We start from the raw sequence: 26064 nt of genomic DNA on the forward strand, positions 1-26064 counted from the left end.
CTGATGACCAGGTTGGTTCTTTAAAAATACATAAATCTGGCACTTTGCTGGCAGTCCAGGGATTAAGACTGTGTACTTCCAATGCTGGGAGCTCAGATTTGATCCTTGGTTGGGGAACTAAACTCCCACACGCTGTGTGGTGCGGCCAAACAATTTAAATAAATAAATGCAAATTTAAAAATGTACAGATCTTACCAGATCAATGTCAAGGTTACATCCTTTAATGGATAAAAAAGTGGTGGTGGTGGGTAATTCTTCAAGACCAGTCTTAACTGTGAAAAGAAGAGGGCACAGTGAGAGTCAGTGGCTGACAGAAGGTCCAAGGAAAAGACGACTGAGCATGAATGTGTTTGATTGCATTCCTGTTTTGTGCAAGGGTCAGAGGGTAGGATGGAACAACAGAAGAAAAGATTGATCTGGAAGCTCAGAAATGGAAAAGGTGAGATAAAAGGAACAGGAGGTAAAGATCAGAAAGAGAAGAGAGAGCATTCAAATTGGAATCATCAGTTTTGTTTCTATTGAATTGGGAAGTTACAGAATTTTTGCATTAATGTGCAGGAAATTATTTTATAAATCCCAGAAGCATCTGTAACAATTCCCTAAAAAGATGTAGAAAAAGCGACCTCAATTGATATTGTAAAGGAGAGGGGGAAAAATGTAAAACAGGGAATGAAGTTGTGGTTGCCTTTTGAAGTTCAAAAGACCAAAGAAAGTTAAAAAAATTTTTTTTTTTTTTGCAGAGTTGCTTTGTGTGTGTGTGTTTGTGGGTTTAATATCAAGAGAGGCTCCACCATTTTCATGGGCCTGGAACGGCAGTTTCTGACATCTGTTAAATAATTCTGGAACATGAACAGTGCAGGCCTGGCTGGTGGCATACAATGTGTTGTATTGATTAGGCTTGTCTTTCAAATGGTTAAGTCCAGTACATCCATTATTTGAAAATACAAGAATTAAAAACAAAATACAGAAATGTAAGGGAAGCTGATAACTGATCAAGTACAGTGTGCTTACATCTCTGTTAGCAGTAGCTATGGCATGACTTATTACCACATCTATGATGAAGTTGTTGTTTAGTTGCCAAGTCGTGTCTAACTCTCTTGTGATCCCATGGACTGTAGTCCGCTAGGATCCTCTGTCCATAGGGGTTTCCAGGCAAGAATACTGGAGTGGGTTGCCATTTCCTTCTGCAGGGGATCTTCCCTACCCAGGGATTGAATGCATGTCTCCTGCATTGACAGATGGATTTTTTTTTTTTTTTTTTTAATTTTTATTATTATTATTATTTTTTTCCAGTGGGTTTTGTCATACATTGATATGAATCAGCCATGGATTTACATGTATTCCCAATCCCGATCCCCCCTCCCACCTCCCTCTCCACCCGATTCCTCTGGGTCTTCCCAGTGCACCAGGCCGGAGCACTTGTCTCGTGCATCCCACCTGGGCTGGTGATCTGTTTCACCATAGATAGTATACATGCTGTTCTTTTGAAATATCCCACCCTCACATTCTCCCACAAAGTTCAAAAGTCTGTTCTGTATTTCTGTGTCTCTTTTTCTGTTCTGCATATAGGGTTATCGTTATCACCTTTCTAAATTCCATATACATGTGTCAGTATGCTGTAATGTTCTTTATCTTTCTGGCTTACTTCACTCTGTATAAGGGGCTCCAGCTTCATCCATCTCATTAGGACTGGTTCAAATGAATTCTTTTTAATGGCTGAGTAATATTCCATGGTGTATATGTACCACAGCTTCCTTATCCATTCATCTGCTGATGGGCATCTAGGTTGCTTCCATGTCCTGGCTATTATAAACAGTGCTGCGATGAACATTGGGGTGCACGTGTCTCTTTCAGATCTGGTTTCCTCAGTGTGTATGCCCAGAAGTGGGATTGCTGGGTCATATGGCAGTTCTATTTCCAGTTTTTTAAGAAATCTCCACACTGTTTTCCATAGCGGCTGTACTAGTTTGCATTCCCACCAACAGTGTAAGAGGGTTCCCTTTTCTCCACACCCTCTCCAGCATTTATTGCTTGTAGACTTTTGGATAGCAGCCATCCTGACTGGCGTGTAATGGTACCTCATTGTGGTTTTGATTTGCATTTCTCTAATAATGAGTGATGTTGAGCATCTTTTCATGTGTTTGTTAGCCATCTGTATGTCTTCCTTGGAGAAATGTCTGTTTAGTTCTTTGGCCCATTTTTTGATTGGGTCATTTATTTTTCTGGAATTGAGCTGCAGGAGTTGCTTGTATATTTTTGAGATTAGTCCTTTGTCTGTTTCTTCATTTGCTATTATTTTCTCCCAATCTGAGGGCTGTCTTTTCACCTTACTTATAGTTTCCTTTGTAGTGCAAAAGCTTTTAAGTTTCATTAGGTCCCATTTGTTTAGTTTTGCTTTTATTTCCAATATTCTGGGAGGTGGGTCATAGAGGATCTTGCTTTGATTTATGTCGGAGAGTGTTTTGCCTATGTTCTCCTCTAGGAGTTTTATAGTTTCTGGTCTTACATTTAGATCTTTAATCCATTTTGAGTTTATTTTTGTGTATGGTGTTAGAAAGTATTCTAGTTTCATTCTTTTACAAGTGGTTGACCAGTTTTCCCAGCACCACTTGTTAAAGAGGTTGTCTTTTTTCCATTGTATATCCTTGCCTCCTTTGTCAAAGATAAGGTGTCCATAGGTTCGTGGATTTATCTCTGGGCTTTCTATTCTGTTCCATTGATCTATATTTCTGTCTTTGTGCCAGTACCATACTGTCTTGATGACTGTGGCTTTGTAGTAGAGTCTGAAGTCAGGCAGGTTGATTCCTCCAGCTCCATTCTTCTTTCTCAAGATTACTTTGGCTATTCGAGGTTTTTTGTATTTCCATACAAATTGTGAAATTCTTTGGTCTAGTTCTGTGAAAAATACCGTTGGTAGCTTGATAGGGATTGCATTGAATCTATAGACTGCTTTGGGTAGAATAGCCATTTTGACAATATTAATTCTTCCAATCCATGAACACGGTATGGTTCTCCAGACAGATGGATTCTTTACCCACTGTGCCACCAGGGAAACCCAGGTGTGGGTTTTTTTATTTCCCGGTTTGGAAGATTACAATTAAAAGAATCAGACCAGGATACAGTGCATGCACCCATAAATGCATGCGATTTAGGGAAAGAGTTTAATTTTGTGAACTTGGCTTACAGAGACAGACTGATATTCTTCTGGGAGGGATGGGAACACTTTGCAATTACTGGGGAAGACACTTGGCAGCTTTCCCATGAGAGCTGGAATGGATTTTGTAGGGTTGTTTCAAAGTTCACACTGTGAGTCATTAATGTTGGTCAGGCCGGTGATGGAATTGCTGAAAAGTCAGGCAGGAGGTGGGGAGCCGAGCCTGATACTGGATGGCAGGAAGCTAGTGTCACTCCTTGGCGGGAGGGACAGAGGAAGGAGTTGATGCTCCTAGAGCCCAGAAACCAGAGTCCCTCTGTGGGGAGTGAGGTCACTGTAGGCTGGGTTGTATGAGGCACACCCCAGAGGGAACTGAGGAGGAGGAACAGCTTGGGTTCTCCTTTCTTCCACATATCCAGTCTCTGTCTCCTTCCTCCTCCCTGACTGATTTCAGATCCTCCAAGGACAGAGGTCCCTGGATGTGCAGCGTGCAGGGCCAGCCCCGCTGCCGTCCAGAGCAGTCCAGGGGAGGGAGAGGATACCACCTGGGGTACTGGGCTCAAGCTTGGAACAGTGGGAGAGAAGAAAATCTGAGATACTGCATAACCAAGAGAACTACAGAGTTCTTTTTATAAAGTTGTTGAGAAGGCACATAGAGGAAGAAGGGTTTAGGTTGGCAGTTAAAATAGATCAATATACAGTGACTGACAAGTCTACATGTCAAAGTACAGAGAATGACATTTAAAACAGAAACGTGTTAAGAGCTGGTATAGAAGATCTAATTTACAAAGCAAAAATAGGCACAGATGTAGAGAACAATCATGTGGATACCAAAGGGAAAAGGAGGGTGGGATTGACATATAGGCACTCTTGATACTATGTATAAAATAGACAGGGGCTTCCCAGGTGGCTCAGTGGTGAAGAATCCGCCTGCCAAACAGGAGCCTCCGGTTCGATCCCTGGCTCAGAAAGATCCCCTGGAGAAGAAAATGGCAACCCACTCGAGTATCCTTGCCTGGAAAATCCCATGGACAGAGGAGCCAGGTGGGCTGCATTCCATAGAGTTGCAGAAGAGTCAGACACAATTTAACGACTCAACAACAGCCTGAAATAATTACTAATGAGAACCTACTGTCTACTCGGTGCTCTGTGGTGACCTAAATGAGAAGGAAATCCAAAAAAGACAGAATATATGTATGATGATTTGCTTTGCTATACAGTGTAAGCTAATGCAGCATTGTAAAGCAACTACACACCAATAAAATAAAAAAAAATCAAACATGCAACTTTTCAATTGATATGAGTGAGACTTGGTGAAATGGGCTGGTGTTATTAAGCAGTGCACATTTTGCAGTGGAGAAATTATCTTGCTTTGCTTTGTCACAGGTACCAGCCATGTGGGGGAATAGCCATAAGACAGTGTCTTACTCCCTTCTAGCTCAGGTCAGTCTAATGACCTATGACCACAGCCTCTTCCTGGGCATCCTCTCCCTCTAGCCAAAGGGAAGGAGTGATTTTTGAGGTCTTTCAAAAACTGACTATTACCCCTGGTGAGAGCCCATTCTCCCAAATGCTGAGGTGAAACCAGGCTGAATCTGGATGCCTAATGCCAAAATCAGTTCTGCTCTTAGGGATTCTGAGGCTTTTCTTTGGAGTACCCACTTGGCTGTCTCTTGTGCAAGCATCCTCTGAGACAGTGTTGTCCAATAGAATTTTCCATGGTGAGGGAAAGGACTTCAGAGGTGGATGATGTAGCTGAGGAACCGAATTTTAAGTTTTATTTAATATTAATTGTTCACCACTTACACTTAAATCTCCGAATGTGGCAAGTGGCTGCCATATTGGAGAGTGTCTTTATGGTACTGAGGCTGAGCCTTCAGATAATCTCACAGGTTTATTTCACAAGAGTCTTTCCTTTGCGTTCAAGTCATCCCGGGGACTAGGTTAATTAACTCAAACCCTCAAGAGGGACAAATATTTGACTGCAGTCCCAGACTTTAGGGCTTCCTTGATAGCTCAGTTGATAAAGAATCCGCCTGCAATGCAGGAGACCCCAGTTCAATTCCTGGATCGGGAAGATTTGCTGGAGAAAGGATAGGCTACCCAGTCCAGTCTTCTTGGGCTTCCCTTATGGCTCAGCTGGTAAAGAATCTGCCTGTAATGTGGGAGACCTGGGTTCGATCCCTGGGTTGGGAAGATCCCTTGGAGAAGAGAAAGGCTACTCACTCCAGTATTCTGGCCTGGAGAATTCCATGGACTACAGTCAGTCCATGGGGTCGCAAAGAGTTGGACAAGACTGAACAACTTTCACTTTCTTTCAGACTTTAGAGAATTCTCTTGTTCATGTCCCCAAGGCCCCAGGTAGATTCTAAGCCTCTTTTCCTGATAAAGTCAGAGGAGACAAAGACCTGTGGAAAAGTTCTTGGCCAGTGTGACTCTAGGAAGAGAGGCCTCGGTGGTGCTCCAGTAGTTTGTGGCCGCAGAGTGCAGTGGGAAGCCTTTTTTTTTTTTTCCTCATGAGAAAAGTACAGAAAGGCTAAGAGGGAGAATCTGTGACATCTCAGAGCTAGCCACCAAAGAGAAGGATGAAGACAAAAATCACAGCAAAAGTAACTAAAGTAGGATGAGATAGATCGTGGAGGATGTCAGTGGAAGACAGGAGTATGGCAACGAACCAGAAGCTTCCTTGCTGTACAAAGTTGACTCTCCATAAGGCCACCTGGACTACATTTCTGATGAAAGAATCAGAGAGAAAAATCCTGCATTGACTGAGCTTAAATCTAAATTGAGAAAATACAGAAGTGACTAAAGTTACTCCCCACCAAACCTGAGTTAGAGAACAATCATGGAGTGATGCTTTCATTTGTTTACCATGGGCATGGTCAAGCATGTTTATAACCCTCATCCCAAAAGATTAAAACAACAACACAAACTACAAAATCAAACCTCATCAACAGGAGACTAGGTCATTAGTGGAATTGCCATATGATGTAGTTCTTTTTTGTTGTTCAGTCGCCCAGTCGTGTCCGACTCTTTGTGACCCCGTGGACTGCAGCATGCCAGGCCTCCCTGTCCCTCACCATCTCCTGAAGTTTGCCCTAGTTCATGTCCAATGCATTGGTGATTCCATCCAGCCATCTCATCCTCTGATGCCCTCTTCTCCTTCTGCCCTCAATCTTTCCCAGCATCAGTGAAGTACTATGTAGTACTATGCCATGGTGAAAATAAAGGAGTTATTGCTATGTGAACTGGCATGGAAGAATTTCCAAAGTATTGAGTGGAGAAAGCAAGTCATTAGAAGAATATATGCAAACATTACATAAGATGATAAACAGGCAAAACTGAATAATACTCTAGGTTTACAGGCAAAAGTGGTAGCAGCTGTTTAAAAAAAAAGTAATGCTAAAGTCAAGGTAATAGTTAACCTCTTGGAGTCAAGGGAGAGGTGGGTGGGGTCAAGGGGGCTCCTATGGTAATAGTACCATTCTTTTTCTTAAGCTGTGGGGTTAAGTTGTTCACTTTAAATATTATTATGATGATGACTTTTTTTTTCCCTGCCAGTTTTTTGGATGTATAATTGACCTATAGTGAAAGTGAAGTTGCTCAGCCGACTCTTTGCGACCCCATGGATTGTAGCCCACCAGGCTCCTCTGTCCATGGGATTCTCCAGGCAAGAATACTGGAGTGGGTTGCCATTTCCTTCTCCAATAGCATTGTGTAATTCTAAGGTTTACAGCATTACAATTTGACTCACATCCTTCATTAAATAATAAGCAGAGTAAGTTTAGTAAATATCTGTCATAGATTAAAAAGACAGAAAAAAATTTTGTGTGTTTGTGAGAGCTTCTGGGATTTACTCTCTTAACTTTCACATGTAACATGCATCAGTGTTAATTATATTTATCATGTTGTATATTACATCCTGAGTACTTACTATTATTAAAATAATCTAGGGGGCTTCCCTGGTGGTCCAGTGGTGAAGACTTCACCTTCCAATGCAGAGGGTACTGGTTCCCCTGGTTGGGGAACTAAGATGCCCCATGCCTTGCGACCAGAAACCAAAGCATAAAACAGAAGCAATATTGTAACAAATTCAACAAAGACTTAAAAAATTTAAAAATGGCCTATAATGTTGAGGGAATAGGATATGTGCAAGGAGATACCATTTCTATACAGTTTAAAATCATGCTGAACTCGATATTGTTTCTATTGTGGAGTCCTATTAGAAGTGTAAATGTCCCAGTGCAGGATAGTGGTTAATTCAGGGAGAAGAGAAGAAGAAATGATCATGCAGGGTTCACAGGGGCTTCAGTTGAAGCACTTGCTCTAATTTTTTATGTCTTTAGCTGAGTGCTGTTTGTCACAGTTTTACATGCCTAAAATATTTCACCAAAATTTTATGAAAAGCAGAAGCCAGGGTGGTGCATATTAGAGAATATACAGAGAATGCAGGCTCTGAAGAGCTGAAGGGGAGAGGAACAGATCCAAGGAAAGACAAATGCAAGATTACCTCCAGGTTCAATGCAGCCAGTGCTGAAGACATAAGTCTGTAGAAAACCTGTGCTCAGAGCAAGGAGAGTAGCAGGAAAGCGCTAGGCTTGCTGGATTCAGATAAGCTAACCTTAATAGATGGCCCCGAGAAAGTAGAAAGTCCTAGTGTATCTTTCATTTTTTCATTCAGCATATTTTTACTGACTGTTTCCATCTGAAGGTTTTGTTCTGCTCATCTTTTTCGTGCATCTTTGAGAGCTTGAGACCAAACTGGAAATGATTAAAAATTCCAAAGATAATCAGTGTAAAGTAGTTGTTGTTCAGTTGCTCAGTCATGTCTGACTTTTGTGACCCCACTGACTGCTTCACATCAGGCTTCCCTGTCCTTCACTATCTCCTGGAGTTTTGCTCAAACTCATGTCTACTGAGTCGGCGATGCCATCCAACCATCTCATCCTTTATCTCCCCCTTCTCCTTCTCAATCTTTCCCAGCATCAGGGTCTTTTCCAATGAGTCAGCTCTTCACATCAGGTGGCCAAAGTATTGGAGCTTCGGCATCAGTCCTTCCAATGAATACTCAGAGTTGACTTCCTTTAGGATTGACTGGTTTGATCTTGCAGTCCAAGGGACTCTCAACGTAAAGTAGGTATGAGGTTAAAAAGAGCTGAGAGCCCAAGTTAGAATCTTGCATTTTTGGTGTGTTTGCTTATTTTTAGGAGGCAGCCTAGGATGGGAGTTTAGGATAAGGGTTCTAGAACCAGCCTGCCTGGGTTAAAATTCCAGCTCCACCAATTCTAGCTGTGTGTTCTTGAGCAAGCTGCTTAACCTCTCTGTGCCTTAATTTTGTCATCTGTAAAAATGTGGGTGACTATCTACTTCATGGGGTTGTGAGGATTTAATGGATGAATATATGTAATGATCTCAGACACATGCCATATAAGAATTTCCTATTAAAAAAAAGTTTCTGATTAAGAATTTTAACCTCCTTAAGCTTATTCAAGTTTTCAGGGCTAAATTGCTATCTTAGAAACATGTCAGAAATTATCGTACCAATTCGTTACTCAGGAGGATGGGAAAGGAGTGAGGTATGGTGGGTTTGGGGTAGGGCAAGAAAGTAATTGGGCTTCTCTCGTGGCTCAGACACTAAAGAGTTTGCCTGCCAATGCAGGAGACCTGGGTTCTGTTCCTGGGTCCAGAAGATCCTCCAGAGAAGGGAATGGCTACCCACTCCAGTATTCTTAGCTTGGAGAATTCTATGGACAGAGAAGCCTGGCGGGCTACAGTCCATGGGGTCGAAAAAAGTCGGACACGACTGAGCGACCATCACTTTGACTACCTTCAAGAAGCTAATTATGTATGTCCAAGTAGATGAGCAGACCAAAGGTAAAAAACTTAGGTGTTGTTAGCATCCAGATTTCAGTGGCTGAACTTAAAACAGGTCTTATGGCTCTCCGGTTGATGCTGGATGCCCTTCATTATGAATGAAACTCCCCACTACTATTCAAGTGAGAATCTTTATCCTTGCTTCATTGCTCCTATTTACTTTTTCTCTTAGAACTCCAAACTAATGCCAGCATGTATCTTTTTTTTTTTTTTTTTTTGCATTCTTGCAGTAATAGACATCAAAGAGTGAGGAGATACTGGTTTGCCATCTAGGAAGGACAATAAAAGTTATTAACAGCACACATGGAACCGAATAATGTACTTTTAAAAAGGGATGCAACAAAAAAGGGGAGTGCAAGCTTGTTTTGAAAAAGAAACAGATTTCTGTGCAGTTTGACTTTGATTCATAACAAAAACTCAGTGGGCATTCAGCCTTCTAGTTCTCTATGTTATTGGCTGATAATGAGGTCCAGAATCATGTGTTGTTATTACTTTTTATTTTTCCCAGGTTTCTTATTTTAGTAACTAGAGATGAAAATCATGTTTGAGATACTTCTATACAGTGTTTCTTACGTGAGATATTTTAATGTCACTGAAATGTATTTAAATTCTCAATATGTGTGTGTATATATTTGTAATTTATTTTTGGCTGTGTGGGACCTTCGTTGGTGTGAGTGGGCTTTGTGTAGCGTCAGTGGGCAAGGGCTCCTCTCTAGCTGTACTGTGCAGGCTTCTCTTGTGGATCTTGGGGCTCTAGGCACACAGGCTTCAGTAGTTGTGGGTTTAGTTGCCCCGCGGATCTTCCTGATCCAGGGATCAAACCATGTGCCCTGGACTGCCAGGAGGATTCTCTACCACATAGCCACTAGGGAAGTTCTGATATATATGTTATGATGCTGAAGGCCATTGAAAGCAATGTCCTGCTCTTCGTGCTCAAGAGACCATCCTGATCATGATCTGTGTTAGAAGCCTGTACTTTGCTGTTTAGGAATACAGGCAGCCTTCTCTAGTCTTTAAGACTGAGTATTAAAAATTAAGCTTCTACAGAAAAATAATCCAATAAAATTGCAGACTGTCTCAGTTCAGTTCAGTTTAGTCACTCCGTTGTGTCTGACTCCTTGTAACCCCATGGACTGCAGCACGCCGGGCCTCCCTGTCCATCACCATCTCCCAGAATTTACTCAAACTCATGTCCATTGAGTCGGTGATGCCTTCCAACCATCTCATCCTGTCTTCCCCTTCTCCTCCCGCCTTCAATCTTTCCCAGCATCAGGGTCTTTTCCAAATGAGTCAACTCTTTGCATGAGGTAGCCAAAGTATTGGAGTTTCAGCTTCAGCATCAGTCCTTCCAATGAATATTCAGGACTGATCTCCTTTAGGATGGACTGGTTGGATCTCCTTGCAGTCCAAGGGACTCTCAAGAGTCTTCTCCAACACCACAGTTCAAAAGCATCAATTCTTCAGCGCTCTGCTTTCTTTATAATCCAACTGTCATATCCATACATGACTACTGGAAAAACCATAGCCTTGACTAGACAGACCTTTGTTGGCAAAGTAATGTCTCTGCTTTTTAATATGCTGTCTAGGTTGGTCATAAGCAGACTGTCTAGACTTGCTTATTTGTTTGGTTGTTATCGTGTTCCTAAATTGTGCTGTTCGTATTCTGAAAAAGCCAAATCTAATGATAGACACTTCTGGGGACACTTGATTAAGGTTCTGATTTCAGTTGGTGTCCTCAGTCACTGTGTTCATTGTCATTGACTTTTCTCTTTGTGCTTATCGATTCCTTGGACCACCTATACTTTCCCCTATAGCTGTCAGTCTGAAATGGTTTTCTTCTAAGAAACCTCAGGTCACTGTCTGGGGAGCATTAAACACCTCTATGAGAGAATACAGTGATTGTATTCTGAAAGCCTTTTACAGATGGAAGTAGGCTAGAAGTGGTCCCTTCATCTTATTTTGCTTGGCTTATTTATCATCTTAGTCTTCAAGCAATCTTTATATCCATCTTAGTGGGTGGTCTCAGGTTTGGACTGGTTGACTTGGTGGGACTTTCAGAAATGTTAAGAATTCTTTTGGATCACTTACCTACTCAACATAATGGAAACATGACACCAAACCCTGAAATTGCAATTAACTTATGAGAATAATGAAGAGGAGGACTCAACCAACAAAGAACATTTCACTACCTGGTGATAATTTAGCTTTTAAAGATTATGCTAAAGAAATCACTAACCACAGCCATAGCAGTAATGTTTCTACCAGAACAGACCTAATTAATTCCTTGGCCATTAAACCCTTCAGGCAACAACCCTTCAGGAGCCATATAACAAGGTAGTGGGAGACGAATGATGAAAAAAGTTTCCCTTTTTCTCCTGACAGCATTGCCAGTCATATTAATTTTCCCCACTCCTCTGAGTAGCAAACCATAAGCTGCAGAAATGGTTAGGGGAAAATGTTAAAGTATTAAATAGTCCCTAGATGGCTATGAAAATAAAAATTCTATCTGCATATTATAGAATTAAGTGAGTCTAAGGAAAGTATTAGCTCTTAATATTCCTCCAGGAGTTCTTTTGTTACATTAACTTCCCACGAAGAAGACTTAATGAAGAGTTTCTGTGCTCGGCTAGAAAGAAGCAACATGGCTCTGATTGTTTTTCTTTCCAAAAGATGATGATTTTTGGATCAGGGACATTTATTTTTCCTTTGGAATTGTGTACACAGTTGCTTCTCCAAGAATGCCCAAACTGAACATCTTTTCCCCTTATTTTCCTTCTGATCTGGGGGTACACAATCATTTGCCTTCCATAACCACAGATGGGTAAAAATTGTCCCCTTTTCCTTAGTATCCTTAAGTTCTTCCCTTAGTTCAATTTTAAGCTGCATTGCAATAGGGATTCACTGTTTGCATCTCCTGGCTAGGGAATCTGAAGTTTCTTTGGTTTTCCATATTAAACAGTCTGTAAATGGAGGAATTGAGTATCAGTGCCTTCCACTGTATAAATAGAAAAGGTCCAGGATTATATTGGGCTCCATGCCTGCCCAAGGCCCCTCCTCTGAATGTGACGGATAAAAACAGTACCCGACTTTGTAAAGCCTTTACAACTTGTAAGGTATAGTGACATACTTTTTATCATTGCATCTTGACAACCCTTTGAGGTAAGCATGGTCGAGATTACTGTGTTCTCTTTATAAAACGAAGAAATTGAGGTTTGGAGAGATGAAAATAATTCTTAAGGTCACCCATCCAGTAAGTAGTAGAAGCAGAAGATCTAAAACTCAAGCTACTGAAGCTGTTCTAGTTACCCCCATCCCATTGTTGTTCAGTTACTAAGTCACATCCAACTTATTGTGACCCCATGTACAGCAGCACACGAGGCCTCCCTGTCCTTCACTATCTCCTGGAGTTTGCTCAAACTCATGTCCATTGAGTCTGTGTTGCCATCCAACCATCTCATCTCTGTTGCCCCTTCTCCTCCCCTTCAATCTTTCCCAGCATCAGGATCTTTTCCAATGAGTTGACTCTTTGTATCAGGTGGCCAAAGTATTGGAGCTTCAACATAATTCTTTCCAATGAGTATTCAGGGTTGATTTCCTTTAGAATTGACTGGTTTGATCTCCTTGCTCTTCAAAGGACTCTTAAGAGTCTTCTCCTGCACCACAGTTTGAAAGCATCAGTTCTTCAGTGCTCAGTCTTCTTCATGGTCCGACTCTCATATCCATACTTGACTACTAGAAAAACCATAGCTTTGACTATATGGACCTTTTTCAGCAAAATGATGTCTCTTTTAAATGATGTTTTTAATATGCTGTCTAGGTTTGTCATAGCTTTCCTTCCAAGGAGCAAGCATCCTTTAATTTCATGGCTGCAGTGATTTTGGAACCCAAGAAAATAGTCTATCACTTTTTCCACTTTTTCCCCATGTATTTGCCATGAAGAGATGGAACTGGATGCCATGATCTTAGTTTTTTGAATGCTGAGTTTAAAACCAGCCTTTTCACTCTCCTCTTTCACCCTCATCAAGAGTCTCTTTAGTTCCTTTCTGCTTTCTGCCATTGGAGTGGTATCACCTGCATATCTGAGATTGTTGCTATTTCTCCTGGCAGTCTTGATTCCAACTTGTGATTCATCCAGTCTGGCATTTCACAAGATGTACTCTGCATTTATTTATTTATTTATTTTTTATTATTTTTTTTTTTGGTCATACATTGATATGAATCAGCCATAGATTTACACGTATCCCCCATCCGGATCCCCCCTCCCACCTCCCTCTCCACCCGATTCCTCTGGGTCTTCCCAGTGCACCAGGTCCGAGCACTTGTCTCATGCATCCCACCTGGGCTGGTGATCTGTTTCACCATAGATAGTATACATGCTGTTCTTTTGAAATATCCCACCCTCACATTCTCCCACAGAGTTCAAAAGTCTGTTCTGTATTTCTGTGCCTCTTTTTCTGTTTTGCATATGGGGTTATCGTTACCATCTTTCTAAATTCCATATATATGTGTTAGTATGCTGTAATGTTCTTTATCTTTCTGGCTTACTTCATCTGTATAATGGGCTCCAGCTTCATCCATCTCATTAGGACTGATTCAAATGAATTCTTTTTAATGGCTGAGTAATATTCCATGGTGCATATGTACCACAGCTTCCTTATCCATTCATCTGCTGATGGGCATCTAGGTTGCTTCCATGTCCTGGCTATTATAAACAGTGCTGCGATGAACATTGGGGTGCGCGTGTCTCTTTCAGATCTGGTTTCCTCAGTGTGTATGCCCAGAAGTGGGATTGCTGGGTCATATGGCAGTTCTATTTCCAGTTTTTTAAGAAATCTCCACACTGTTTTCCATAGCGGCTGTACTAGTTTGCATTCCCACCAACAGTGTAAGAGGGTTCCCTTTTCTCCACACCCTCTCCAGCATTTATTGCTTGTAGACTTTTGGATAGCAGCCATCCTGACTGGCGTGTAATGGTACCTCATTGTGGTTTTGATGTGCATTTCTCTAATAATGAGTGATGTTGAGCATCTTTTCATGTGTTTGTTAGCCATCTGTATGTCTTCTTTGGAGAAATGTCTGTTTAGTTCTTTGGCCCACTTTTTGATTGGGTCATTTATTTTTCTGGAATTGAGCTTCAGGAGTTGCTTGTATATTTTTGAGATTAATCCTTTGTCTGTTTCTTCATTTGCTATTATTTTCTCCCAATCTGAGGGCTGTCTTTTCACCTTACTTATAGTTTCCTTTGTAGTGCAAAAGCTTTTAAGTTTCATTAGGTCCCATTTGTTTAGTTTTGCTTTTATTTCCAATATTCTGGGAGGTGGGTCATAGAGGATCTTGCTGTGAATTATGTCAGAGAGTGTTTTGCCTATGTTCTCCTCTAGGAGTTTTATAGTTTCTGGTCTTACATTTAGATCTTTAATCCATTTTGAGTTTATTTTTGTGTATGGTGTTAGAAAGTGTTCTAGTTTCATTCTTTTACAAGTGGTTGACCAGTTTTCCCAGCACCACTTGTTAAAGAGGTTGTCTTTTTTCTATTGTATATCCTTGCCTCCTTTGTCAAAGATAAGGTGTCCATAGGTTCGTGGATTTATCTCTGGGCTTTCTATTCTGTTCCATTGATCTATATTTCTGTCTTTGTGCCAGTACCATACCGTCTTGATGACTGTGGCTCTGTAGTATAGTCTGAAGTCAGGCAGGTTGATTCCTCCCGTTCCATTCTTCTTTCTCAAGATTACTTTGGCTATTCGAGGTTTTTTGCATTTCCATACAAATTGTGAAATTCTTTGGTCTAGTTCTGTGAAAAATACTGTTGGTAACTTGATATGGATTGCATTGAATCTATAGACTGCTTTGGGTAGAATAGCCATTTTGACAATATTGATTCTTCCAATCCATGAACACGGTATGTTTCTCCATCTGTTTGTGTCCTCTTTGATTTCTTTCATCAGTGTTTTATAGTTTCCTATGTATAGGTCTTTTGTTTCTTTAGGTAGATATACTCCTAAGTATTTTATTCTTTTTGTTACAATGGTGAATGGTATTGTTTCTTTAATTTCTCTTTCTGTTTTTTCATTGTTAGTATATAGGAATGCAAGGGATTTCTGTGTGTTAATTTTATATCCTGCAACTTTACTATATTCATTGATTAGCTCTAGTAATTTTCTGGTAGAGTCTTTAGGGTTTTCTATGTAGAGGATCATGTCATCTGCAAACAGTGAGAGTTTCACTTCTTCTTTTCCTATCTGGATTCCTTTTACTTCTTTTTCTGCTCTGATTGCTGTGGCCAAAACTTCCAACACTATGTTGAATAGTAGTGGTGAGAGTGGGCACCCTTGTCTTGTTCCTGATTTCAGGGGAAATGCTTTCAATTTTTCACCATTGAGGGTGATGCTTGCTGTGGGTTTGTCATATATAGCTTTTATTATGTTGAGGTATGTTCCTTCTATTCCTGCTTTTTGGAGAGTTTTAATCATAAATGAGTGTTGAATTTTGTCAAAGGCTTTCTCTGCATCTATTGAGAGAATCATATGGTTTTTATCTTTCAATTTGTTAATGTGGTGTATTACATTGATTGATTTGTGGATATTAAAGAATCCTTGCATTCCTGGGATAAAGCCCACTTGGTCATGGTGTATGATTTTTTAAATATGTTGTTGGATTCTGTTTGCTAGAATTTTGTTAAGGATTTTTGCATCTATGTTCATCAGTGATATTGGCCTGTAGTTTTCTTTTTTTGTGACATCTTTGTCTGGTTTTGGAATTAGGGTGATGGTGGCCTCATAGAATGAGTTTGGAAGCTTACCTTCCTCTGCAATTTTCTGGAAGAGTTTAAGTAAGATAGGTGTTAGCTCTTCTCTAAATTTTTGGTAGAATTCAGCTGTGAAGCCATCTGGTCCTGGGCTTTTGTTTGCTGGAAGATTTTTGATTACAGTTTCGATTTCCTTGCTTGTGATGGGTCTGTTAAGATCTTCTATTTCTTCCTGGTTCAGTTTTGGAAAGTTATACTTTTCTAAGAATTTGTCCATTTCATCCAAGTTGTCCATTTTATTGGCATACAAATAAACAAAGGGAACCGCTTCAGAAGGGACTGGTGCAACAGTACTCTGCATTTAAATTAAACCATATTAACTCTATGCCACTCTTCCCCACTTCCTCCACTGCAACAGAGTTTTAAGAGACCCGGAAAGATACAGCTATAGCATAAAGGAAAATGATGCAACAAATCTGGGAATGAGAAGATGGGGGCTTAAGGTACCCTCTCTAAGAGTTCTACTTCTTAGTGACATTGGATCTTTTAGTCGAGTGGTTTTGCTCACATCCAAGAGGAGCATGCTACTTGCCACAAAAAAAAAAAAAAAAAAATCCCACAGTGTTGTTCTCCAGTTTCACAAGCATTCTTCTGACTTGTGGGTTGAAAAATCTGATTTGTCTTTACTATTCTCTTATGAAGGACTCTTGATAGAAAATACTGGCCACTGTAATAAGTCAAGAAAATCATGACTTCAGTCCTGAAAAACACAGCTAACTGAATGGAATGATTCTTCTCTATTGATTGTAATAATAATCATAACAGTTTCTACGTGTTTTTGAATAATACATGTGGTAGTACCTTATTAGTGCTACATGCAAAATGGAAATTTCAAAAAACATCCCCCGTAAATGGCATATGTTTTTCTTCCAGTGCATCTGTTGGCTTATTCCTTGGAGTATGTACTACCCATATTGCAAATTGCTGTCCTAAAGAACAAGAACAGTAGAAAAATATCACCCACTATAGAGAATAGAATGGAGTTTCCTTAAAAAAATAAAAATAATTACTGTATGATCCTGCAATCCCACTTCTGGGCATGTATCTGGAGAAAAGATACATGCACTCCAGTGTTCATAACAGTGCTATTTACAATAGCCAAGATGCCTAAGCAACCTAAATATCCATTGATAAATGAGTGGATAAAGAAGATGTGGTATATATATACAGTGTAATATTACTCAGCCATTAAAGAATGAAATAAAGCCATTTGTAGCATCATGGATGGATCTAGAGATTGTCTTCAAGGATCTTGTGCTATATAGAGAAAATTACTGAATTCTCTCATACATGTTGATATGGATATGACCTGCTAATAATTTAAAAATCCTTATGATGGGACTTCCCTTGTGGTACAGTGGATAAGAATCCACCTACTAATGCAAGGAACATGGGTTCAATCCCTGGTCCGGGAAGCTTCCACATGCTGTGGACCAACTAAGCCCTTGAGCGACAACTACTGAAGCCCATGCACCCAGAGCTTTTGCTTTGGAACAAGAGAAGTCATCGCAATAAGAAGCCCACGCACAACAGTGAAGAGTAGCCCCTGCTTGCTATAACTAGAGAAAACCCTTATGCAGCTATATATGGAATTTAGAAAGATGGTAACGATAACCCTATATGCAAGACAAAAAAAGTCACAGATGTATAGAACAGACTTTTGGACTCTGTGGGAGAAGGCGAGGGTGGGATGATCTGAGAGAATAGCATTGAAACATGTATATTATCAATTGTGAAGCAGATAGCCAGTCCAGGTTTGATGCATGAGACAAGTGCTCAGGGCTGGGGCACTAGGATGACCCAGAGGGATGGGATGGGGAGGGAGGTGGGAGGGGGGTTCAAGATGGGGAACATATATAAATCCATGGCTGATTCATATCAGTGTATGGCAAAAACCACTACAATATTGTAAAGTAATTAGCCTCCAACTAAAAAAAAAAAAAAAAAAGAAAACCCTTATACAGCAACAAAGACCCTGCACAACCAAAATAATAAATAAAAAACTCTTGTCATAGAAAATCTTTATGATGAATTGTTCTTTTACTATACTGCCAGAATTTATTTGATAGCATTTAAAATGTTGGCATCCTATTCATCAGTGAAATTTGCCTAGAGTTTTTTCTTCATTATGTTATGTTAATAAGAACATGATAAAGCATAAAATGAATTCTGCGGTTGAGAATAAATAACATAAATAAGGAATTATTTGTACTTTAAAAAGTAGAGATAATCCACATGCTATATCATCTGGGCCTGGTATTTTTTGAAAAGTGGTAGACTTTGGCTTTCCAACATCTTTTGTGATTATTAATCTTTTCAAGCTTGCTACTTCCTATTTGGTCAAATACAGTAGTTTTTATTTTGGTAAAGTCAATTGTTTTCTCTGCATTTTCAAATTGATCACTGTCTTAGCTTGAAGTCCCTGGAAAATAGAGGCTGAAGCCAGGGTTGAATGCTAATGGTTAATTGGGAGGTGCAATCCTGGGACAGTGAAAGAGGTGAGGAAGGAAATGCAGGTTGGTGCTCACTGCCTCCTGAAGGGTGAGGGGTGTGTCACTCAGGGCAACTCCAGACAGGCTATCCAGAAAATAAGTATAGGAATAGTCTGTTGCAGGGAGGAAGGGAGGTGGCTTTATCTGCCAGTTCCCTCTCATCTCATTGTTCTTGTTGGTCAATATTTGCTCCACAGGGCGATCACCCTCTGTCATTCCAGATTGCATCACCTGGCCTCTTAGGCTCTCGCTGCAGAGGCCAGATCCCACCGTGTGGGATGCAATTTTGGGGAATATTCATTGGAGTCAGTGGCAGGAGGAATCAGAGCCTCCGTGGGTCTGACTGAGTAGTGTTAAGAGGACTAGAGCTTCCGGGGCTTCTGGCCTGATGGGAAGATGTGAGGAAGGTCATATTTCCAGAGCCTGGCACTGCCCTCGGGAGATGATGGAGTGATCTGAGATGCCTGCTGATGGGGTGGTGTTGGTGACAGCTGCAGTGACTGCTGGGTCATTGAGGACTCCAGAAGGTCCAGTGTTGTGAATCTGAGGGGACCCACAAATTGTATCGGCAACATTTCCATAGACTTGCATCTATACTCATATGATTTTAAAATCATTAAAATCTGATTTTTTATCATAATTAAAAATAAAACCCGACAGCTATTACTTTCTATCTTGTGTGTGTATGCTAAGCTGCTTCAGTCGTGTCCAACTCTTTGCGACCCTCTGAACTGTAGTCTGCCAGGCTCTTCTGTTCATGGAATCCAGGCAAGGGTACTGGAGTGGGTTGCCATTTCCTCCATCAGGGGATCTTCCTGACCAAGGGATCGAAACTGAGTCTCTTAGGTCTCCAGCATTGACAGGCAGGTTCTTTACCACTAGCACCACCTGGTAAACCCTTCCTGCCTCCCCCTGCCCCCGCCTTTTTTATCTTAATATTGTATATTTTTGCTTTTTCTTTTTCCATTAATCAAGTTTGCCAGGGGTATATGCATTTAAAAAATACTTGCAGGGAAACCGTTTCTATGTATTTTGTATATTCCTTTTTGCTTTCTGAAAAATTATCTGATTTCCTAATTTTAGCTTGGCAGTTGATGTTATATTTTAAATTTCTTACATTTAGAGCTTATTAATATTAGGAAACATTAAAGCTTTTAATGGTATAATTTTGGTTTGTTGCCATAGTGTTACCTATGGTCCATCAGTTTTGGCATCAATAGTCTTTTTGTTACTTTTGAGACAATTTGCAATTATAATTTTGAAATTAACAAGGTCCCTCTAAACTAACAATTTCTGACCCAAACAGTGGCATCATTTAGTTTCTTTAGAAAGATTTGGGTGTGTTTAAAAAAAAAAAAAAAAAGATTTGGGTGTGTTTATAGGCCTTTCTGAGACTCTTGAATCAAACTTTACCCTAGGATCCTCTAAAGATAATTCATAATAATGATGATTTACTAAAAGGACTTGACATAACCCTAATCCTGTTCTGGGTCAGTGGACATAACCCTGACCTTCTTTGGAGAAATGATCCCTTGCATTGTCTCCCAGGTTCACGACCACTGACTTCTCATTGATCTCAGTGTTCTAATCCCACGGTGGTTTTCTCCTTGTAGATACTTTGACCTTGCTTAAATGAATATGTGCATTTTAATAAGTCTTGTATAGACATCGATGACCTTTCATTAATTTCATCAATAAAATAGTTTTTGGAGTAAACTGTTTTAAGCAAATTAAATTCGTATCCACTCTAGTCTTGCTTATTATGGTTAGTAAGCCAGTCTTATCTCTTGTGATAAAGTGACTCTGTTGGCCTCTTCCACTCTGGATCCCATAATCTCTATTGAAAGAATAGGGCCCATTACACAGACAGCTTTCACATTTATCTTGATCCACAGAGTCCAACCATTATACTGCTTTCCGAAGACCTCAATGTTTATTTCTCAGTGCTGTGGTAAAGACATAGGGCCTTTTTGGGAGACCTAATTGGGAACAGATAGAATTATGTTGCATGTGATATCTGTGTCTCCAGATTTCTATGTTTTTTCTACTACCAATGATCTTGTATCTCAGTCTCATTTAGGAGGCCATGATTGAGTCCAGATTTGAGTTAAACCACCAAGAAAACAGAAGCAACCTGGATCACCCAAAATTAGTATATTGGCACTAGCATTTCTGCTATTTGTCTCTGTTTTTTTTAACTTGAGTAAATCTAAAATGATGTTCTTCTCCCTCTAATCTGCCATCCCCATAATCTGGTTTCACATCTATTCTCGGGGTTTTTTTGTAATAGAATTTAACCCATTCTTTTGATTTTTCCTGTTTTGTTTTTGTATACTCATGATTTGATTTCGTAATGTACCTCAAAGGACACGCTGGAGTATATATCCAGTTTTAGGTATAGAAGCAATTTAGAATGGGACATGGGGAGAATTGGCACCCCTTGAGAAGGAACTTGCCCAGGTGAGGTGTTTACAACCAAGCCACCTATGATGGCTCAGTGGTAAAGAACCCGCCTGCCAGTGCAGGAGATGCCAGTTTGATCCCTGGGTTGGGAAGATGCCCTGGAGGAGGAAATGGCAGTCCACTCCAGTGTTCTTGCCTGGAGAATCCCATGGACAGAGGAGCCTGGTGGGCTACAGTACATGGGATCGCAAAAGATTCGGACAGGACTGAGCACTCACACACTCCTATAGCAAGTTAGTAACAGACTGGTCTTAATGGAAGAGTGAATGGCTTTACCTGGCAAGGGAAAATGAGTGGTTTTACATTAATTTTTGGGATACCAATGGACTCCACTGGAGCTCTTAGGATCGCATTCTTTCTTGATCAGTTCCCTCACTTGTACTCGAGAGAAGGACTGTGAAATCAACCTGCATTCCTGTGGTACAAATTAAGGTCATCTTCTGTGTCTGACTTCAGTGATCTCAGCCTTGAAGCATAGAAGAGACTCTTTCTTAGGGTGGGTAGTCATAGAAACCCCTTATTTGATGATTGTACCCAGAGCTAAGAATTTTATTTATTTTTTAAAGAGTTTGTTTATTTTGGCCAAACAGCATGTGGGATCTTAGTTCCTCAACCAGTGATCAAACTCGTAGCCCTTGCATTGGGAAGCATAGAGTCTTGACCCCTGGACCCCCAGGGAAGTCCCAAGCTAAGAATTTTAAATACTGAGCCTTGCCATTTTCTCTCTTTAAGCTTTCCTGGGAGGCAACAGGGATCGTGTAGTCTTTTGCTAATAGTAGGTGCCGCATTGTTGCTCACAACAGGTAGTCATGTAGGTCACACTTTTGCCCCGTGTAAAATGAACTACAGGTCCTTGAAAAGTCATAGGATCTTTGCTACTTTCAAACCCAGTTCAGGGAGAAAATCATTCAGATTTCTGTTTCTTTGGGGGTCTGTTGACTGTAAACTCTTTGGCACCACTGACTCTGTGGTTTATTTTAACTTTGAATCCTCTCTTGCTAGTTTTAACAGAAAAGGCTTTATTAAAGGTATATTAAAAAAAGGCATATAAAAAGTATTAGGTAGCTCACAGAATCTTGGGGATGGTCAGATAATCAGGCTTTGACATGAAAATACAAGTAAATTTCACATTGTACCAATTATATCTGAAGGAAATCTAGCTTGTCCCTGCTACAGGGGCCTAATAGCATTCCCTTTTACCCTGAAGATAATTTCCAAGGAAGACAGTTGTGTAGAAATATGTATGAAAGGGTTTCCTTAATCCTTTTGGCTCATGTTACTAGTTTGAAAGTCAGGCAAAGATATTAAAACTGAAAGGTAAATCCTGTACTCTCTCCTAATTGGCAAGGAACACTGCATTAAATGTTTTATAAACATTATGCTGTAACAAAGCCAGCGACTTATGCATTTGTTCTTTGTTTTTGCCTGAAAAGACCAGCAGTCTATTCTGGTTTACCTTTGGGTGAACTTTTGTTTTTGATAGTAAGCAGACTTTTTGCTCTGAAGTTCCAGGGTTGGTGTTTCCCTTCTGCTTTTTAAGGAAAATAATTACCTTAATGCTTTTTGGTTTTTCAGCTCTGTTAGCTGTTAGTAAAAAGATAGAAACCCAATTCCTGTTCAATACAAAATTCTTCAGTAAGTGGAAATTGACAAAGAACTGTTCTCTATACTTTTTTCAAAATGCCCTTTGAGTCCTAGGTCTAGGGTTTCAGAATTTTTAAAGATACCCAGGCACTTGATGACTTCAGGTTGAGTGACCATAGTCCCAGCATTCAGATCTTTCAGACAAAGGAACTCTGCTTCTATTAGAAAATATCCTTTCAAATAAGAGGAAATAAAAATGAAAGGAAGGCCTAACTATGTGGGCTGTTTATTCTGGCTTCGTTGGTCTTGTTTCTATTCGCTCCTTCCCTCCTTATTTGCTGATGCTCAGGCCCCAATAACATTTAGTCTGTTCTTTTAGAAGCACACCATTGTTTTAGAGAGTGCACACAGTTGAGGAAATGTAAATTCATGCAGAATCTTTACTTAATCTGCCATGGGTTTAATATCCTGTAGATGTTCCATCTCCAGTCAGGAAACCCTTCAAGAGACTGATCTCAAGTAACTGTTTATAAGCTTTTTGGTGACTTCAATTGAAAATCCCTAATGGTGACTGTTTGATTATGAATGGATTAGTCTGAAATTTGAGCTTGTAAGAGAGTGAGGTGAGGAAGAAAGCTATAAATAGCAGAGGACTCCATTGGGTCTGGGCTTTGTTGCAAAGTGTTGGTGAGAATCCCAAGGATGCATAGAAGCTTTTCCCTATCCACAGTTTTTGGGCTCCAAAATCACTGCAGATGGTGACTGCAGCCATGAAGTTAAAAGACGCTTGCTTCTTGGAAAAAAAGTTAGGACCAAGCTAGACATCATATTAAAAAGCAGAGACATTACTTTGCCAACAAAGGTCCATCTAGTTAAAGCTGTGGTTTTTCCAGTAGTCATGTATGGATGTGAGAGTTAGACTATAAAGAAAGCTGAGCACTGAAGAATTGATGCTTTTGAACTATGGTGTTGGACAAGACTCTGAGAAAGTCCCTTGGACAGGAAGGAGATCCAACCAGTCCATCCTGAAGTAAATCAGTCCTGAATATTCATTGGAAGGACTGATGCTGAAGCTGAAACTCCAATATTTGCACGTTTGTGTGTGATAAACAAGGATAAGCTTAGTGTACATAAAAATGAGTGTCTATTCCGTTCTATAGATAGAGGAACAGATGTTAGCAAAGTTAGATAACTTGACCAAGGTCATGTGACTGCTAAGTGAGAGATAAGGTTTGAATGCAACTCCAAGTTCAAAGCTTTATTTTTAGCCACCGTGGTATAACCGCTGCCCTTGTACATTAAGACTGCTTTCTGTTCTGAGGGGCTGAGAGTATTAATGGTAGGGACTGAGCTATATTGGGGAAATATTTCTTTCACAAAACTTGGGAGAACTCCACAGATGCTCGGAGCTACATCCTTAATGCCTTAGCCCTCAGTTCACTGAGGTTCCCTGATGGCTCACAAGTCAAGAATCTGCCTGCAGTGTAGGTGACTTGGGTTCAATCCCTGGGTCAGGGAGATCTCCTGGAAAAGGAAATGGCAACCCACTCTGGTATTCTGGTTTGGAGAATCCCATGGACAGAGGGGCCTGTTGGGCTACAGACACAGAGAGTCAGACACAACTGAGTGACTAACACTCTCAATTTCAGTTCATTAGTTAGAAGTAGAAATTGTTTTTTGAATAGTTAAAAATCTCAGGGTTAAAAACTCAAGTTAATGAATTTTTTACCAACATATAGCTAGGTACAAGCCTTTTGGAAACAGAAAATTTTTAATTTAGGCCAACTTGACATGAGCGAATGAAAAATGTATAGTACCTAGGTGAAGATTCACCCTTTCTTTGAAGATTTTCAGGCTAAAGCAGCCCCTTAAGGTCTGGTCTTATGATTGGTAAAAGAATGTAATTGTTTACAGGGTATGGTATGAGAGGTATTCTGAACACACAGATACCCCATCCCCCAAACTTTCAAAGCTTTGTTATCATTTCTGAAATTTTACCATTCGAGATTCATTCCTCTGAGATCTTATAGCTTTTTAGACTTCATGAATGATCTGTTAAAAGTAAAGACTTTGACTCATGTGTGTGAAAACCAAAGGAGCAATACCTTAAGGACATTGCTGATCCCTGAGGGGGTTGAATTGGCGGATATCTGAGAGCAATCCCCTGAGGACTGAGACTGACCCAGCAGCAGGGAGAGAGGCGAGGTTCTCTGGAATGAAGGATAACCCCCTTCCAGCTTGAAACCCTTGGCTATCACCTCCTCAATGTATCTTCCCCAAGCTCCAAGGTTCTTTAAATTTTACTTGGAAATGTACTGTTTGCTTTTCACATCTGTTTCCATATTTTCATATAATTGCTCCCTAGCTCTGTAGAGAAACATGTTTTTGTTTCAGACTTGCACGAATGTACTCATCCCAAAGGAGGGAAAAAGTGTTAATCCCGTTCAGTCGCGTCTGACTCTGCAAGCCCACGGACCGTAGCCAGCCAGGCTCCTCTGTCCAGGGAATTTTCCAGGCAAGAATACTGAAGGGGGCTGCCATTTCCTTCCCCAGGGGATTTTCCCAGTTTAGAGATTGAACCCGGGTCTCCTGCACGCACCCATCCCAAACCCCACCACTAGCGCAAGAGCAGAGACAGTCTCTTAGACCTCAGCATCTAGCATGGCACAGCTTAGAGGTCCGGGTTCAGACTTTTGTGCCCTTTCTTGAATTCTGGCGATAACTCAGCAATGCACAGTTAGGAAGTGTCAGAGGTCAGTGCTTCTGTCTCTGAATCCAGCACTGTATTCAGTACCACAGAAGAGAGTTAACAAACAGGTTTAACAAACCTGTTAAGAGGAAGGAAGCAAAAGCGGCAGGGCCCAGGAAATAAGCTTTTCCTGTTCCATAACCCATCTGAACTTGTCCCTTGGTGTGTAATAAAAACTAAACTTTTATTTCCTTCGAATCTGATTTTTTCCCCCTGGAACTCTGGAGGGAGAGCATTCCAATGGCCTAAAACTTTGTTTCATTGAGTATTTCTCTCCTTAAACTAGTAGAATCAGATAGGAGAGGGTCAGCCAGGCTGAACCTTCCTGTCCAGCTTAGTCTCTAGAGGGAATGCTATTTTTTTCCAAGTTTTTTTTTTAATTGAAATATAATTACTTTAAAATATTGTATTAGTTTCTGCCGTACAGCAAAGTGAATCAGCCATATGTGTGTGTGTGTGTGTGTATACATCCCCTCTCTTTTGGGTTTCCTTTCCATTGAGATCACCACAGAGCACAGAGCGGAGTTCCCTCTGCTATATAGTAACTTCTTATTAGTTACCTATTTTATATATAGTAATGTGTACGTGTCAGTCCCAGTCTCCCCATTCATCCCACCATACCTCCCACCCCACCTTCCCCCACACCTGTGGAGTCCATACATTTGTTCTCTACATCTCTGTCTCTTTATCTACTTTGCAAATAGGTTCATCTGTACCATTTTTCTAGATTCCACATGTATGTGTTAATATACTTGGTGAAAATCATAATTCCAAAAGATTCATGAACCCCAATGTTTATTGCAGCACTATTTGTAATAACCAGGATGTGGAAGCAACCTAAATGTTCATCGACAGAGGAATGGAGGAAAAAGATCTGGTACATATATACACACAATGGAATATTACTCAGCAGTAAAAGGAAACAAAGTTTGTGCCATTT

Source organism: Dama dama, chromosome 22, assembly GCF_033118175.1.
Source record: "Dama dama isolate Ldn47 chromosome 22, ASM3311817v1, whole genome shotgun sequence".
Lineage (NCBI taxonomy): Eukaryota > Metazoa > Chordata > Mammalia > Artiodactyla > Cervidae > Dama > Dama dama.